General features: G+C 39.0%; 3 pseudogenes across 2 annotated transcripts in view; all 3 read left to right on the forward strand.

Annotated features, from left to right (window-relative positions):
* The window catches only part of LOC147494442 (uncharacterized), a 43,542-nt pseudogene extending 38,215 nt beyond the window's left edge, over positions 1–5,327 (forward strand). Inside the window, exons 6-9 of the transcript XR_015199527.1 lie at positions 3,688–3,768; positions 3,861–3,968; positions 4,296–4,361; positions 4,922–5,327. The product of XR_015199527.1 is annotated as an uncharacterized LOC147494442 (transcript). The remainder of the gene's footprint in view (positions 1–3,687; positions 3,769–3,860; positions 3,969–4,295; positions 4,362–4,921) is intronic.
* Positions 5,328–6,766: 1,439 nt separating this feature from the next.
* On the forward strand, positions 6,767–7,847 carry LOC147494443 (uncharacterized; annotated as a pseudogene).
* Positions 7,848–8,176: 329 nt separating this feature from the next.
* On the forward strand, positions 8,177–10,975 carry LOC147494444 (uncharacterized; annotated as a pseudogene). Its single transcript, XR_015199993.1, has 3 exons — positions 8,177–8,671; positions 9,074–9,263; positions 10,518–10,975. The product of XR_015199993.1 is annotated as an uncharacterized LOC147494444 (transcript).
* The last annotated feature ends 2,552 nt before the right edge of the window (positions 10,976–13,527 follow it).

Consider the following 13,527-nt stretch of genomic DNA (forward strand, 5'->3'; position numbering starts at 1 on the left):
CACCGTATGCTTGATCCTTGGGAAGATAAAAGCTGAAAAAGAGGGATGCTGCGACGGTAGGGTTCTCCAAGGCCGAGTCGCGAATAGTTATATTGTGGTCTCTAGCCTTGAATTGGGTTTGCCATATGTCAGTTGCACCAAAGGATGTGGGTCTTTCCCATGACAAATTCGGGGAGCCAAAGGGCGTCTTTGGTGTGCACATATGGGTTCAGTGGGGGTGGGGGGGGGGGGGGTTCTTGCCCACAACTTCGGTGGCCTCATCACTTTCGGAGTCGCCTTCCCACAATTTGAGCTTGTTGGGGGCCATGGCAGCGGTAGAAACTGTAGAGGGGGGATGAGCAAAATCATCTTCCCAATCTGCTAAAGCAAAATATGAAGAGGGGCGGGCAGATCTTCGGGCAACGGCTTGGGAGTGGTAGATCTTGGTGGTGTACTTGAAGGACTTGTGGGCCTTCCTTTTAGGGAGGGGTGAGAATTTGGGTTGTCTTTCTTTGGGAGGTGGTGGGCGATAGAAGGGGGCCTTGGTATTTACCAATGTTTTTCAACGAGGGATCAAGTAGAAGAGGGTTGCCTTTTTCTGGATCGATACCGAGAACTTCACACTGGGCACTTCCCAAATCACGGAGTCTTTGAAAAATTTCGAATGAGATGTCGACGTAAATTTGAGATCGCGAGTCAGGTCTCCAACCTGAGTCAGAAAAGAAAGATAAGTTAAAATCAAAGTTAGAAAGTAGCACTACGAATCCAAAGATTTTACGTACCACTTTTAAGGAAACTGAGATTCCTCATAGAAACTTCAGATGGAAGGTCCGCGGAGATAAAACTACTAGACACATACAAAGGATAGTAATGCCAGACTTTATCAGAAGTTGTGATGTGGAGGACAAAAGACTTCTTTAGCGGACGCGTACAGAAAGATTGATACCCTACACTACCAAATTTGGTGCTTTTCTTTATATAATAGTGAGCATACGGTGACTGAGTTGGATTTTAGGTGAATGGGTTTCATTGTAATAATAGTGCTTTTCTATATAATAGTGCTTTTCTTTATATCACAGAGTTGGATTTTAGGTGAATGGGTTTCATTGTAATAATTTGCGGCATATAGGACCCGCCAAAAGTTACCTATGCCTTGGCATGGCGGAATGTTGAAGTGGTTACATACCTCGACATCCAGAAGGATTAAGGGAAAACGCAAGCCAGCCGCTATCTGACCTATGATAGCGATAAGACAACCTGGCCGCGGTTTTACCAGATAAGGGAAATGGGTGACGCCAGACACGTGCTCAAAGACCACGTCGGCCGGGATACCATAAGCAGCTTTAATTGCATTTAAGTTAGGTCTACAGTAGTATGACGGTGGGGGAGGAAGAGCAGCTTTCCTTCCTAAAGTAGACGGTTCAGCGGCAGGGCTGGCAGAGCCCTAAGCCGGGGATTAAGATCTAGCCGCAGTATGACCACTAGATCTAGGAGTAGAGGACTCCGACCCATTGGATCTAGTGGCTGAGGTGCTCACCGATTCAGACTCCGACATGTCAGAATAAAATAAAGGGAGAAACCAACTGAAGTAACAATGGTGAGAATAAGATACGAAGGGAAAAAGAAGGGGAGCAGTAACGCAATTGATTTTAACCAAACAACAAATGACGGGAAGAGAAAGGATGGAGACAAACCTGAGATGCAAGGTAGCAAAGGGCAACAAACCAAGGTGGAAGGGAGACTTGAACGGAGCTGGAGGATCCCACGAAAATGGAGAATAGTAAGAGGAAGTGGAAGAGGCTAGAAAATGAAGTGAGAAATGAAATGTTAGAGTGGGGGTTTTGAGGGAAGAGAGGGGTTTGAGCGGGATTCTAAGAGACAGGGGAAAAAAAGTAATCACCGGAAAAAAAGGACCATGGGGAAGGTGACGTGTGGGGCCTCGAAAATCAAAAAGATAGGATCGATACTCGTGCGCTTTGGGCACGTGGAAATAATGACAGAGCACGTGCCAAGAATGAAGAAGAATTGGGTGGGAAGAGGTAGTTCTCGATCCCGTTGTCTGTCCGCTGACCATAAAATGGGCCGCTGAATGTCACCGGGACCGAGAGGGGCATTTGTATAGGGAATATTCATGACATGAGAGGTTAGTGGGGTAAGTGGGCGGATGCGATATAGGAAAGAGAAAACATGTAGTAGTGGATCAGATCCACGGAACCCTAACTGCAGGGAAACCGCCGTGACACGTGGGGAGTCAGGGGAAGCTAGATGAAAGAGAGATCAACGAACCACAAGAAGCGGTTAGAGAAAGAGAAAGAGATATAAAGAAAGAGAAAGTGGAGAGGAGGGAAGGAAAAAGAAGAAAAGAAACTTGAGAGTAGAGAAAAGAGAGAAGAGTAAGGAATTAATACAAGTAATCTCATAAGTTGTAATAATAGTAGATACAATTACAATCACTCCTTTCAGTCTCTCACCTTACTAGATCACTCCTCTCTCTTTACAAGTTTTTCTTTCTATAAAGGTTATCTCTCAATTTTGATCTCTCTAAAAATTGGGTTTTTGTTTCGTGACTTCTCTGTGTTTCTTGTGTGTTTAGGTTTTGCCAAAAACCCAAAACTTATACCCTAAACTCGCGGTTCTACAAAACAGAAATTCTGACGAATTTAGCCCTGAGCGCGTGTGCGCCCTCAGATAGGCCAAAAATAGTGCGTGCGTGCCCTATTCGAATCCTGGAGGAAAAAGTCCACTACCGATGTTTCTGAAAAAGTTGAAAAAAAACTTTTTTTTTTCCCCAAGGCTCCTTAGGTAAGACTAGTTTCGAGCATTCGCTCGCTCAAACTTCTTTAGGCAAACATCACCAGATTCTCTCTCTTCCTTATGTGAGGGATAACTCCAACAAATAGTTCATTGAAATCTGTGTTTTCACTCTATTTTTCAAATATACCTGCACCATCTGAAACTTATCGTTGGAGATGGAGAAGGTCTTCCACATCATGTATATATATTATATTCGCATTCAGGCAAAGCACAGCTGGGTTGCTTTTAGAAGATTTTACCAAGGCATTTTCAGATGTACTTGGATCTATATGAAACACTATCCATAGGAACTCATTGTTCCCTTCGTTTGCATGAAAAGCTTTTTCAGGCGTAAGCAAAAGCCAAAAGTACAATTTGAGTACAATAACAACAACACAAGACAAGAGTAAACAGGGTAGGGGAGGGCGGAAGTCAATTGCGTGAGGAAAAGTATGACTAAATTAACATGACCTTTTTTTTTTTTGGTAACCTGAATTAACAAACTTGATACTTGAAGAATCCAAACAAACAACACTTAACCGATGTTTTATTAATGGGAATCTCATCCTTAAATCTCAAGATAAATATCCTCATGATGATGGCATCTAAGTGCAACCCTGAAGGAAACAGCCTGCAAAGAATTGAAACTGATATAGGGTTTCTTGTTTAAGGAAAGCACATTTAAAAGTTAACCCACCCCCCTGTAAATAGGTAATCATAGGAGACAGATGTATACACCATTTAAATTCCCTGCGTACTACTCTAGTTTGTCACATTGTTCATTTCCGTTTCACAATCCATCCAAACTTGCCAACCATCTTACTTGAGACATTAACGTGTGCACGTTAACACAAGATGCTCTTAGACTGTAAGTGCGTATAGACTTCAATTCTTAACATTTTAACTCCAATGTAGATTGGAGCTGAACCAGATGTTGTCCTTTTCTTTGACGTTCCTGAAGATAAGATGGTCAAGCGGGTGCTAAGTCGTAATCAGGTTGTAGCGTATTATCAAATTTTCCTTTTTCCATCCGGTCAAATAGGTTTCATGAATCTAATTACCGCTTTTTGTTTCTCTCATCACTGCAGGGAAGAATTGATGATAATATAGATACAGTAAAGAAACGCCTAGAAGTTTTTGCCGCACTAAATCTTCCTATTATCAAGCACTATTCTGAATTGGGAAAAGTTCAAAAGGTAACATTGGCCCATTACTGAAAATTTATATGGGAACTGTTGGAGATAGAATGGATGTTTTGTGGGTCTGTATTAGTATATGGCTATACACTTTAGGGCTGAAGATTGTTTAATTCAGCAAATATACGTATCCTTTTAACTTATCAACAATTCAAAATGTATGTCTTTATTTTGTGTATTTAGTTTGGTCAGTTACAACTTACATGTCTAACTATCTGTGCCCGCGTGCGGCTATTAATTATTCAGATAATGTAGATCCATAAAGACTCATGGTCATTTTTATATATGGTACTATAGGAGAGTAGTGACAGATGGTAATATGTGCAGATCAATGCGGTTGGAACAACTGATGAGATATTTGATCAAGTTCGCGCAGTTTTTGCTGCATATGAGGTATGAATAATGCTTATTTTTATTTTTAACTAATGAAACTCTACAACAGTTGAGAGTGAGATATGGTTCAATTGAATAAATGGCTAGTGTCTTATCTTCCTGTCTGGGCGCAATCTATACTTTAGTTTCGGTAGTATTCAGAACCACAACTCTCATTTAATATAATGATTATCTTAGGGCACTGGTATGTGCCTTTACCTTTATGGTTACTGTACTTTTGAGGAGTATATGCTGAAATTTCTTGGAGAATTAAGACGGCAAAACTGATGTATGAGGTTACATAATAACAAGTTTGTCCTGATTATCATACTTACCGATCATGTATGGCAAAGTAAGAACTATTACTTGCAAGTTGATATAGAGGCAACAAATCACTTGTCCCTCGGAACAAATCTCTAGAGGCATTTCCTGTTGAGACCGAAAAGTTCTTACCTGTAGATGCTGCCAAAAATTTTAGCTGGTAGACATGCTCTTTGGGTAGGAACTGTATTTTTATTATTAGATTAACATATTGGCTTCTTCAGGCAAAGTTTGATGACTCTGTCCATATTGTTGTGCAGAAGGCCATCATATGAAACATAAGATGTGCGAACGACAAGCAGCAAGAGAACACAACTGCTTCTATTATCCTTTTGAAGTTTTCGAACATCATCAATAATTCATCATTTAAAGATGATGGAGGTGCACAGTGCGCTAATGGCTATCCTGAACTCGCTAAATTTTGTTCTCTTACACTAATACTACAGTAACTACACCTCAAATTTTGGATAAAGCTAGGTTATGCAGGTTTAAACCTGCAACATCTGTTCTTGCAAGACATGTAGCAACCCCTTTCAGCTTATAATGTAATGTCTCCAGTTCATATAAAATCAACTTTTGGCTGATGAGCAAGTGTAAATGTAATAATCCTTACTAGTGCATGTGGGGAGTTTTGGGATCGAGCTATTATTATATCATCTTTCATTACATTCTTCATTGTTTACCTGAGGAGTTTGTTATACCGTAAACTCTCTCTAATAGTTATTAGTGAGCTCTTTTAACAGGGGACTGCTATTTCGTGGATTATAGCCTTAACTCATAAGCATCTGTTACTTGTTATATAGGTTAGTAGAGAAGTGTACTTTTTGTTATTCCATGGGTTTTAGTTGGCCGGAAAACTGTGTGATCAAACGGTCACTAAGAATGCAGTGGAACTCACTGCATTAAGGGAATGCACACAGCTCCACTGGTTAATTGGAATCAACAGGTATCATCAAAACTTTTGCTATTAGTTTTCTGACTGAGAGAGGGTCGGGTTGCTATTATTTTCGTCAAAAACAACTTTAATAGGGTTAATTTGTTTTATCATTCATCAACCAGCTTAATAATTTACTTCAAACCATGGGAACTAAGGTTCTAAGGATCGATTTGGAATAACGTATATGCGTAAGAGGAATGCTTACGTCCTATGTTTCAACCCACTGGAGAAAAACAATCTCTGGAAATCTCTGCATAGAGATCTCCTAGTAGTTACTACTTAGAAGTTGAGAACCACTATTATCTTGTAGTCTTTAAAGTTTGGGGGGCAAAGATCGTGGCATTGGGCCAGAACTCACACAAGTCATGATTTTGAGTAGCCTCTCAATCTCTTACGTGCATCTTGCGCCAAAGTTCGCAGACCAAATGGGCTTTGGGCTTGTTATCCATTCTTGATCCAATGCTCCAGACTACAATCACGAAGAACTGAAGAAGTCAAACGAACCCCATAACATCTGGAAATCTGGAACATTCAAATGGAGTGATTTTTTGCTCCCAGCGGGATATGCTCTAAGAGCTCCAAGCGAAACAGGAACCAGCCCCGTGTCCACTAAAAAGAGACTGACAGTTATCAAACACCTTTAGAACAAACTTCCTGATTTGCCCCCACTAAAAATAGAAATAAATAAAAAAAAAAGAATTAAAAAAATCTCATTGTAAAATATATGGCTAAATCTATGGTGCGCGAGATGTATGGTGTGCCATTACATCTCGGCCACTCATACCAAGGGTGCGTGTGTATTTAATGGCAAAAGTACTGATCCAAAGGCCCATATTACCTGCGCACCATACGACCTGCGCACTGAAGACATGCTCAAAATATATAGGAGTTCTTCCCATTATTAGCTAAAGATTTTTTTTATCTTTTTTAGTTTGAAAGAAGTGTCACTAGTTCAGTACTTCAAGTTTTTTTTTTTTTTTTTCCAACAATTAAGACCAAAAACTAGATTTTGTAACTGGTTAAGTTTTTTTATTTATTTTTTATTTTTTTAAGGTTGGGGATAAATCAGAAAATATATATTAAGGTGGAAATTTGATAACTGTTGACTCCTTTTCAATGGACTCTTGGTTGGTTCCTGTTTCCCTTGGAGCTCTTGGAGCAAATCCCGATGGAGCAAAAAATCACACTCCATTCAAATGATGTCCAGAACAAAGTGCAACACCAACAAACAGGAACAAAACCACCACAAAGAAGATGTTACTCATTCCTCCTAGATTCTCTCTTTCCTCCCTTCACTCTCCTCATATTTTCTCCTTCCACCACCTTCACTCTCTCAAAAAACATGATACCCGTCAACAAAAGAATATTTACACCAACAACCGCTTCAATGTGTACTTCTCCCACTTTTTCAAAACAAGAATCATATGAACAACAACAACAACAACAACAAGAGTTATTATTAGCCCAAGTCTTGAAATACCACAGCCAAACCAAACACTCATTCAACAACTACGCAAGAGGTCCACATGGTCTTGACTGGGCAAATCAACCCAACCCATTTCGTCGTTACATTTCCTCCCCACTTCTCCCTCTTCAACACTTTCCCCTTGACAACCAAGACCCGTCCTCAATTTCATATTCTTCACTCTTTCTTTCTCCTCCTTCTCCACAACTCCTTTCTCTTGCAACCCTCTCACACTTTCTTTACCACTCTCTTTCACTTTCCGCTTGGAAGTTAACTGGTTTGTCTACTTGGTCACTTCGTGTTAACCCAAGTAGTGGAAACCTTCACCCAACTGAAACTTTCATAATTTCTCCTCCTATAAACTCTCTTTCCGACTCCCCTTTCGTTGAGCATTACGCTCTGAAAGAGCATTCCCTTGAGCTTCAGGCTAAAATACCACTTGGGGTGTTGGAGTTTTTCCCTAAAGGTTCTTTTCTTGTTGGGCTATCGTTGATTTTCTGGGGAGAAGCTTGAAAGTATGGAGAACGCGCGTTTCGGTATTGTAATCATGATGTTGGACATGCTATTGGTGCTGTTGCTATTGCTGCTGCTGAACTTGGGTGGGATGTTAAGGTACTTGATGGTTTGGGTTATTCTGATTTAGAAAAGTGAATGGGATTAGACTGTTTTCCTACTTTACAAATTCTGTCTCGCCCCGTTAAGGGGAAATTGCCCGAGATCAAATTTTAACATTCAGACTGTGTTATTGTTTTTTTCCTAATGATAGTAATGAATTTTCTGTGGATTATAAGAGTTTGAGTTATTTGATAATGGATGGAGTTGTTATCCGAAGCAGGTGCTGACTAGCAAAGTCGGTAAAACCTTTGGATGATGATATCAGAGGTCTGGGGCTCGAACCCCGCCAGCATCAAAGAGTTACTGATCTCATTTAAAACAGGCTTACCAATCAAAAAAAAAAAAAATTTGTTATCCGAATTGGACCAAATTTACTTAGTAAAGAACATATTTGTTGGGATATAATATATAGGAACATATTTGTTGGGATATAATATATAGGACTAGGTAGACCAAATTTACTTAGTAAAGAACATATTTGTTGGGATATAATATATAGGACATTGACACATGGGGATGGTTTTGAAATTGAGCCATTGAAAAGTAGTGGATTAAATTCAGAAGATTTGTATAAAGGGTTTACAGCGAGGGAAGTTATTAGAAAGAGAAGGTGTGTAGTAGATATGGATGGAGTTCATGTAATGAAGAGAGAAACTTTTTATCAAATTCTGTTACATTGTCTTCCTTCGAGTTCTCGAGGTGGTGGAGAGAAGCAAGGGAAACAGCTTGCATTGCCGTTCTGGGCACTTCCCTGGGATTCAGAAATTCATGCTGTCGTTTTTGTTCACAGGGTGGTGGGATTGCCTAAGGGTGTGTATTTCTTGGTGAGGAATGAAGGTTGTCCTGCTGAGCTCCCATTTTCATGATCTTCAGCAGGCGACAAGGTTTGAATTTGAGTGGGTGAAACCTGAAGGTTGTCCTGCTGAGCTCCCATTTTATATGCTTATTAGCGGTGATTGTCAGCAGATTGCGAAGCGACTTTCTTGTCATCAGGTATATGATTAGGTTACTTATATAGTTATATGATATTTTACTATTCTGGTTCTTTAGTAGTATCAAGTTTGTGTACTGAAGAACTTAATTCATAATTTTTCTTTTAGCAGTAATATGACATTATATGCTTCTTTCACGAAGAAGATTCGGCAGTAGTATCACTTTCGTTTTTTTGAAGAAGTGATGAACTTTACTGTTGAAAAGCATTGAAGTTTATACTATATTTTAGACTAAGATATTAAATTCGAACCTTAGTGCAAATTTTACACATACCTTGGTTACTGATGTTCATCCTAGAGCCAAATGTGTGTTATTAGTTTGTGTAGTGCGGTGCCTATGGATAATATTGTTGGGCATTTCATTTACTTATTAAATATTTAAATCCCTATTCAATAAATTTAGGACATTGCTGCGGATGGCTGCTTCAGTTTGGGAATGGTGGCTCGTTTTGAGCAATCATTGCGTGATAAGAATGTTTGGATGTACCTGTAGTTGTTCTGGGAGACTGGAATTCTTGGTCAAGTGTTATACCTCGAAGCTCATGCAGTTGGCATCTCTGCTACCGGAATAGGTTGCTACTTCGATGATGCTGGTAAGTCTTTCTGTATTGTAACGTGGTCTGTCATCTTTTTCCTCTAGAATGCAATGAAAATTATCCTCATAGATATATTAAGAGAGACTTGTTGGAAATCGCCGGTTGGGTTTGTCCAACCACGAAAGGGAGACTTCTATTTGTGGCACAGTCTTTTGAATTTGTTCACTGACAATACCCTTACTAGGGCTGGTAACTGAAACGAGCTAGTTGAGCTTCAGCGTGTCCAAGCTCTGCTTATTTTTCTAAATGAGCCATAAACGTTGTTTAGGAGTGGCTCATGTTGCAACATGAATGAGCTCGAGTGGACCAAAAAACGAGCTAAGCCCGAGTAGTCCGGTTCGTTTATAGCTAAGGGATGGTATATGACCGAGGCAGTCAAGCGTTAGTATGTTAAAGCTCGACTCATTTTCTAGACAAGCTCTGAAAGGCTCTGGCTCATAGGGCAACATGAATGTGCTTGAGCAAACAAAAAACAAGCCGAGCATGAGTAATGAGTAATTCCGTTTGCTAACCAACCCCACCCTCAAATGCAAAGTAACTTTACACCTATTGAGCTCATGGTGTTCTGAGATAGTCGTTCATTGCTTCTCCCTCTATATTTTTTTAAATTTGTGAGAATATCTAGCTGAAGTGTCCTAATGGGAGGAAATAAGAGAAGAAAAATTATTGTTGAGTTGTGTCCAATCTAGGAAGTCTTAAGCTGCACGGAGCAAACAGTTTAATACAAAATTTATTGGAAGATGACTCTAGCACCCTATGATGCTCATAACAGTTTTAAGACATATCTTTTTGGAAGATGACTCCAGCATCAGACGAGTTCTCTTTATGCTCAACTATACTCATGGTATCCTATATCATACATTGACTTCGGTCTCCTTAAAGGGCTCTGATGATTTACTTTATTAGATTTAATAGCAAGGGCAGCTTACGCATATGAGATTTTTGGCTGAGGCTACCAAGTTACAATTGGGTGATAAAAAACGGATGAATGTTCACCTCAGCCTATTGTTGGATACTTTTCTTGGGAGGGTCGGCTTGCATAATGGTGTTAGTCTCTCACTTTTGGTATACTTCATCAACAAAAGATAGATTCACTTGAACAATACTTTTATAAGTCTTTGAACCTGCCCAACTCCAAATGCTCTTATAAAGTTTCTATCTTACTTACTCTTCCTGTTTGATCCCCATTATTTTAGCAATTTAAAGATGAGTTATGTGTGCTAAAGGGTTTCTTTTCGCAATCTCTCGCAGTACATGAGGTACTTGGGTTGAAGGGATCAGAGTTCCAAAGTCTTTACCATTTCACGGTGGGAAGCCCAGTTGTAGACAAACGTATAATGAGTCTACCTGCTTATCCAGGCCCTGCTGTTGATGAGTAAATGCACGACAAATTCATTCCACAATACCTGACATATTCTGCTCAATGAGATGATATTGCCTGTGTTTGTATATTGGTAAACTGTCAACTAAGCCCATTCAAGTATTCAACGTTAGATATGGATTTCTTCAAGCTCATATGCTGGTGGTTGCTTCAGTAGGCTTTGAGACAACATTTGATTATCTTGCAAATTTAAATTTTTTGTAACATAGGCATATCTTATAGCAGAGAAGTAGCATCAAGACTGAAGGGTATGTACCTGATAGAATCTGCATATACAACCTCTGTACACACTGTAATCATTGACTGCTATGTATATATAAATGCTGATCTTGAAGTATTAACCTTTGTGAAATCTACATTTGAACTTAAAGAGAGGAGGGGACGGCATTACTACAACTCTCCTCTTTTTCTTTTTTTTTTTCCCCAACTAAATAAAGAATATATCCATAAAAATAAAAAGGATACCAAGATTTTCTCCCCATTTCTTTTTTCTTTTTTAGAGAAACTAAATAAAGAATATATCCATAAAAATAAAAAGGATACCAAGATTTTCTCCCCAAAACATGCGTACTACTCTCTCCACATCCCTCCAATGAGAGTTTCTTCTTCCTCTGTCCCTCGTACTTCGCAACTCGTTCTATCCTTCCTCATATAAACAAAATATCCAAAAAAAAAATTATAATCTAAATAGAGCATAGAGTACGCATATTTTGAGTGGAAAATACTTATTAGACTAGAGAGATGTCGTCAACAACTTCAAAGTGTCATTATAACAAGACTTCAAAAATAATAAAAAAAAAAATACAAAGAAGAAAAGACATTCATTGAAGTTTTGAAGTGACTGTGTTATGGCAATAGTACTCTAAAATTTTCAACATGCCACACGGATATAAATGTTTATCGTATCTCGTTTCCAAGTCATTCAAGTGTTTCCAATTAAACCAAATAAAAAAAATGGAAATAAAACTAATTATAACTACTATAATTTGATAATACAGGAAGAAATCCCCCATTTAATTTTGGTTATAGTATTTTTTTGGTATCATACCTAAGTAGGATTTACTAAAAAAAATTATATAAAAAAAAAAAGAGATAAAGGAGTAGAGGAATCATTATTTCCTTTTTCGGTTTTTTTTTAATATATTGTTTAAAAAAAAAAGTTTTAGTATACACGTTGGCTCTTTGTAGCACTGGTAGATTTCACCAGATAAGTATGCTGGTGAACAAATTCGGACTCCTTTTGTGCCCTCCTTCTTCCAGATTCAAACAAAAGTCAAAATCTCTCTCAACCATTTCACGGTGTGAAGCTTGTTGTAGAGTTTTAGCGTATAACAAGTATATAATACCTATCCCAGATGTTGATGGGTAATTGCATATTTGTAACATTGCATGTCAACTTCATTCATTCAACAAAACCTGTTATTCTGTGCTCGATGCCAACACCTGTACATATTGATACAATTAGCAAAGCTCATTAGAGATGGTGTAAGTTGTAACTCAGTCATATATTATGGGCTTTTAAGAGATTTCCGCACACCGTCTAGTGTCGAGACCAAAAAGGAAAAGGCAAAGAAAATAAAATACTGCCAAAGGAAAAAAATTAATTTTAGTTAACCTTTAGGAAGTTAGAAAAATGGGGACCTTTTTATGGGCGATAGGGAGTGACATAACTTAAGTCATTTAAGTCATTCAAATGATCTTGTGCCCACTTTTTGCCGCTTTTAGTCAAAAATTTAGTTTGGTGTATAAGCTTATCCCCTCTTCTTCTTTTTTCTTTCCACATCGGTAAAATCCATCACTGGTCACAGTGAATGTTCTGAATTGGAGCGTCTCTTTCCTTCCAGTCTGTGTGAGTTCTTTAGGACTGGATCATAAGGCTTGATTCGCACCCTCTCTTTTCTCAAGTTTTTCCTGTCAATGGCATCAGCATCCACTCCTCCTCAACCATTCCCCTGGAGCTCTCTTTTTCAAAATGGCAAATCAACTTTGGCATCTTCTAACTCTGTTTTAGAACCTTGTACTCCATCCTTTGATGAGGGGGCAGCAGTAGTACCCCAGGATATTATTGATGAGGGTATTGCTGAATGGGAAGAAGTGTTAATCAGATACTTCCTGGATAAAAGGATGAGTTTTCCCATTGTTAAGAATGCTTTAGAGAAAGCCTGGAAGTTAAAAGGGTCTATGGATATTACTACATACAGGGACTTGTTTTATATAAGTTTCTCTGCTTCTGAAGACAAGCAAGCTGTCCTTGAAGGTGGTCCTATATTTATTGCTGGAAAGATCTTTGTCGTTATGCCATGGTTGCTGGAAGCGGAAAGCCAAAGGAACAACGTTTCAACTGTGCCAATCTGGGCAAAACTTTAAAAAGTTCCGAAAGAGCTATGGACTAAGAAAGGACTATCTTTCCTAGCTAATCTTATTGGGGGTCCTCTCTGTATGGATGGAGCAACATCTATGAAGAAAAGGCTCGATTTTGTGAAAGTCTGTGTTACAATACATTTGGACTTTGATTTTCCAACATTGATTAAATTGAAGATACATGGCAAACATGTTTTTGTCGACGTGTAGTACCTTTGGAAACCCCCATCATGTTCTAGATGTTTTAGGTTTGGTCACCCAACAGCTAGATGCCCAGCAACTCCTTCTCAAGTGTGGGTTCCCAGAACAAGTCTTGTCCGAGAACAAAATCCCTCTGCTGTAGCTCCAGCCGCTTGTCCAAGCACACAAGATGCCACAAATCTGAACTATACTGCCCCAGTTGGTTCTGACGTAATATCTACAATCAATAATGCAGTAGTCACTAGGGAATCTCCTAGTACTGCAAGGACGCCAGCACGATCTCCTATCTCTCATGGATGCAGTAGTCTCTAGGGAATC

This window comes from Coptis chinensis, chromosome 6 (genome assembly GCF_015680905.1).
Source record: "Coptis chinensis isolate HL-2020 chromosome 6, ASM1568090v1, whole genome shotgun sequence".
Taxonomy (NCBI): Eukaryota; Viridiplantae; Streptophyta; class Magnoliopsida; order Ranunculales; family Ranunculaceae; genus Coptis; species Coptis chinensis.